The 5,404-nt window shown below is 44.7% G+C and overlaps 1 long non-coding RNA gene across 1 annotated transcript; it reads left to right on the forward strand.

Moving 5' to 3' along the window:
- The first annotated feature begins 654 nt into the window (after positions 1 to 654).
- On the forward strand, positions 655 to 4,336 carry LOC116406500. The gene is made up of 2 exons (XR_004219640.1): positions 655 to 837; positions 3,641 to 4,336. It is a non-coding gene; the product is annotated as an uncharacterized LOC116406500 (long non-coding RNA).
- Positions 4,337 to 5,404: the final 1,068 nt, after the last annotated feature.

The following is a 5,404-nucleotide window of genomic DNA, read 5'->3' on the forward strand; positions in this document are numbered from 1 at the left end:
AGTTTTGACTTCCCCCATTTGGGCAAGAGGATCAAGATCAACTTAATCTTCAAGCTTTGATGTATGTAGGAAAGGCTATTACCGCACTATATGAATGAATGGGCATAGGACGGCCATTAAAAAGGCTGTTGCTTATAAAGACTGTGACTAAGGTTAATGTCCCTTAGGATAACAAAAACATAAGTAAAGCTTGGGATAACTGGTGGCACAACACTTTGCACAATTTGGGAATCTGACTGGGCACAGACCATACTCTACCTCCCAGGAGGGGGGGGGCGACAGACATAAGATGCTGCTACAATGTGAATCAGTGGATTAATCATTTACAGACTGTGGCTCTGAGGGGACTAAACTAAACACTTCTAAGTTGTTTTCTTTCATTTCCTCCCTACTATAGGGTTAGGCATCGTTATTGGACACATTACCAGCAGCATCAGTACCAGCCGCCCCGTTGGGCTCAGTCAGCACCGCACCACCAGCTGCCGTAGAACTGTCTCTCACTGCCCTGCAACACCACCAGCTGCCGTAGAACTGTCTCTCACTGCCCTGCAACACCACCAGCTGCCGTAGAACTGTCTCTCACTGCCCTGCAACACCACCAGCTGCCGTAGAACTGTCTCTCACTGCCCTGCAACACCACCAGCTGCCGTAGAACTGTCTCTCACTGCCCTGCAACACCACCAGCTGCCGTAGAACTGTCTCTCACTGCCCTGCAACACCACCAGCTGCCGTAGAACTGTCTCTCACTGCCCTGCAACACCACCAGCACTTTTGGAGATTCGGCATCGGCTCCTCTATCTAGTCGGCACCTCCCGCTCCCTCCAGATTCTTCAAGTAGTAAGTCAGGGAGAGGGTCACACAGTCAGTGGCTCCTCACCCCCCGGTTATACTCCTTACCTGCTCCTGCTGTATTTAATTAGAATGTACTAGATTTTAAATATTTCATTAGATGATTGGATCTCAATATATTCATCTGTGTCTGCACCACAGACAGGCAAGATGCCAGATGTTAATCACATATAGAACATTTGGGTTAAGAATGGTCGCAAAATGTCAGCATTGAGATTTGTTTGCTCGAAAACATTAGACCCATTATGTGTTGTGAACTTGTGACGTACTGTATTTAATTATAATGTACCAGATTGATAAATATATTGAGATCCAATCATCTAATGAAACAGTTACAAAGGGTGCAAACTGAACCCTAGAGATCTTGAGATGTTGCTGCTCTTGTTGCTCATAGAAAATGTATCGGCAAAGACAAGTAAACTGGAAGCTCCAAATATTATGTATAATGTAATATGTATCTAGTTATAGAACAGTCTGTGTCATATCTATCTATCCATACATCTATCTTTCTATCATCTATCTATCTATCTATCATCTATCCCTATCTATCGTCTTTTATCTATCTATCTATCTTTGGATCATCTATCTATGCCGCAATGTATTTTACAGTTTGAATTTGTTTTATAGTGTTGCCATGGGAATCTAAATGAATTTATATGCTGAGCTAAAGAGATACAAGGGGACATTTGTTGCAAGCACAGAATTGTAAAAATACACTGACTGATTACTGTGCAATCATGAGCCACAGTTGAGTAGTGAGTCAGTAATTGGTCTATGTTTATGTTTTTTTAATTGATATGATATCGTAATTGCCTGGGAATCATTATTTCTGGTCTTTTACTTCCCTCCCACCTGTTTTATTGTGCTGCAAATTAGTCCGTTTTTATTTCATTAAATTGTGTGCCTTGTTTTATGCCTTATGCCTTTATCTTGGCCCTTGGCTTGCCTTATAATATTCTTTGTTGGAGTCTTGGGTGAACATTGTGATTTGGAACTGGGGCCAAATCCAGTATAACTATCTTTTGTTTTCATGAATCCATTACTGTTACCATTACGGTTAATGGAGCGCTAATTGGTATTTCTGCAGTGGGTCTGGGTTTTATTAATGATGTTTATGGTCAGGTTTATTTTGTAGATGCTGGATTAATGGATGAAAACTTTTGTTTGGGGAAAAAAAACTTTTTTTTAATGTTAATGGCTCTTTAAATCTGGGGATAGGGTTGCCACCTGTCTAGTTTTGAACCAGGCAACCCGGTTTTTAGATTGCTGCCTGGTTTTCAGATGTCTAAAAACCTTTACCTGCAGGATTAGGATTACCTGCAGATTGACAAGAAATACAGCCAATCACAGTACGCTAGGGCTTATCCCGCCCCTACATGTTATTGACACACCCCCTTACATCACCGTGCCTGCCCCCTGTTTCACCACATCTGCCCCTTTGCGTCACAGCGCCCGTCCCCTGATGTCACTCCCCCAGTCCTGTCTGGGTCTATCTAAAGAGAAAGGTGGCAACCCTATCTGGGGGGCCGTGACAAAGTTCCCCAATTGGCCCCTTCAGTTGATAAGACCGACCCTGTTAACCAGCATAGATCCACTGTTGGGGACTTAGCCCCGAGTGTGAGCCCTGTGGCTGGGCAGTACCCCTGTTACTGATGGGGACACTGTTCTGCTCACTCTCTGTAGTTTGTGGCTGAATGGGGAGGCTGTGCCCTTACAGACTGGTTGCTGTACATTTTGCCAGCAGAGGCAACCAGTGTCCGACTGGGCCACCGGGGTACTGGGAAAAAACCCGGTGGGCCCCGTCGGCCCATACCCAATCTCCGCAGGTCCTCCGCTGATCCACTTGTCTCCTTCCCCCAACGCGTTTCAGGTAAGTTTGATATAGGGTGCTCGAGGAGGAGGTTGGACAGGTGCTGGGGGCCTCTGCGGGAGGGGGGGGTGAAGGCGGCGGGGACCATTGGGGGTGCAGGGGCCCCCGAGGCAGAAGCCCGGTGGGCCCTGCACTCCCCAGTCAAACCCTGGGGGCAACTCCTCCCATACTCTGACTCTCAGCCACTCAAATGGGCCATAAATGATGCCATGTAATGTGACGTCCGTGCCCCTCACTGGGTAAAGTGGCTTCTATGTGATTCACTGGATCTGACTGCATGTGTTTAACATGACACAGACATAGAGGTTTGTTGCTACGATAACAGGGACCTCAGCACAAGCTCTGCCTTGGGTCAGTATCCCCACAGTATTTAATGCTCGCTGATCAGTTTTTATTTACACGCTTCACTGTTTCAGGATTCAGATACTATGCTACAGTTCTGGTTAAATACTGCTCTTGGTTATTTAATGCACTTTATTTGGTTTATTTTTCAGTATCTGATAATGTGATAATGTCACAGTGGCATTTTTTGGGCACCATTTCTCTCTGTATAAACTGGAGTCCGTGCCTGGCACACCAGCCAGACAGTTGTAAATTCTCTCAAAATAGCATTCTCTACATCAGAGTTTGAAAGTCTCGCGTTTTTATGCGTATTTCGGCTACATGTGCCTGCACCAGAGCGTATTCCATTCATTCGGGTGCAGGCACATGTAGGAGGCGTAGGGCGGTATTTTCAGCAATCGCTTTTTCGCTTGCCGAAAATATCCGCCCTAATCCTCGTCTGGCATCAGCCTTAAAGGCTGACCGACAAATCACATTCTGGGAACTAACCCCACCTATATTAACACCTACTAATAAAGTACATTTCTTACTGTTTACCGCAACTATAATTTTTTGTCAAAAACCAAATTCCTCCTACAGCTCAACACACTGCCCTATTAGTGCAGCGGAGGAACACCACCAGCTGCCGTAGAACTGTCTGCCTCACTGCCCTGCAACACCACCAGCTGCCGTAGAACTGTCTGCCTCACTGCCCTGCAACACCACCAGCTGCCGTAGAACTGCCTGCCTCACTGCCCTGCAACACCACCAGCTGCCGTAGAACTGTCTGCCTCACTGCCCTGCAACACCACCAGCTGCTGTAGAACTGTCTCTCACTGCCCTGCAACACCACCAGCTGCCGTAGAACTGTCTCTCACTGCCCTGCAACACCACCAGCTGCCGTAGAACTGCCTGCCTCACTGCCCTGCAACACCACCAGAGCTTTTGGAAATTCGGCTCCTCTATCTAGTCGGCACCTCCCGCTCCCTCCAGATTCTTCAAGTAGTAAGTCAGGGAGAGGGTCACACAGTCAGTGGCTCCTCACCCCCCGGTTTTACTCCTTACCTGCTCCTGCTTTATTATCCATGAATTGTAAAAATACACCAACTGATTACTGTGCAATCATGAGCCACAGTTGAGTAGAAAGTCAGTAATTGGTCTGTTTGTTTTTATAATTGATTGTTATGATGTTGTAATTGCCTGGGAATCATGATTTCTGGTCTTGTACTTCCCTCCCACCTGTTTTATTGTGCTGCAAATTAGTTTTTATTTTATTAAATTGTGTGCCTTGTTTTATGCCTTATGCCTTTATCTTGGCCCTTGGCTTGCCTTATAATATTCTTTGTTGGAGTCTTGGGTGAACATGGTGATTTTGAAATAGGGGCCAAATCCAGTATAACTATCTCTTATTTTTTTGTTTTCATGAATCCATTATTCTTACTGGGGTTAACAGCTCATTTGCTATTTCGGCAGTGATTTTACTGGCAAGTCTTGGGTTAATGAAGTGCTAGTTGGTATTTCTGCAGTGGGTCTGGGTTTTTTAATGATGTTTATGTTAAGGTTTATTTTGCAGGTGCTGGATTAACGGATGAAAACTTGTATTGGAAAAAACACTTTTTTAATGTTACTGGCTCTTTAAATCTGGGGATAGGGTTGCCACCTGTCTAGTTTTGAACCAGACGGCACAGTTTTTACATGGCTGCCCGGTTTTTAGACGTCTGAAAACCGGGCACGATTGCCAGCAGATTGAAGAGAAATACAGCCAATCACAGGTTATTTATAATAGGGATGTAAACATCTGAATTCTAAACTCTTCTGTTATATCTTTTACTAGAAATTAGGCAAAAATTAGGGCTTATTTATGATGCCCGAATATTTTGACAGAGTTATAACAATGGCTAATGCTCTGGAAAAAATACACTCTGCCATTTAACATTTTATTCTTGAACCAACAAATGTATTTGTAGCTGTAATATTGGTGTGTAGGCGCCATCTCAGTGCATTGTGCCCGAGTCTGAGCTTTCAGCCAGCGCTACACATTAGAACTGCTTTCAGCTAACCTATTGTTTCTCCTACTCCCATGTAACTGGAGGAGTCCAAAGCCGGACTTGGATTTCTTACTATTGAGGGCTATTCTGATACCTACTAGGAGCTGCTATCTTGCTCCCTTCCCATTGTTCTGTATATGCAAACCCTATGGGCTTGTATTAGTGTCCCCTTACTCTGTAAAGTGCTACAGAGAACAATAGCACTATATCAATAGTAATAATAATTAGGCCCCTCTATTATACATGATTTCTTTGCAGAAAATAAACAGCAGGGAGGAAGAAGCCCCTGACTTTCCATTTTCCATAGACCAGGAAT

Source organism: Xenopus tropicalis, chromosome 8 (assembly GCF_000004195.4).
Source record: "Xenopus tropicalis strain Nigerian chromosome 8, UCB_Xtro_10.0, whole genome shotgun sequence".
Lineage (NCBI taxonomy): Eukaryota > Metazoa > Chordata > Amphibia > Anura > Pipidae > Xenopus > Xenopus tropicalis.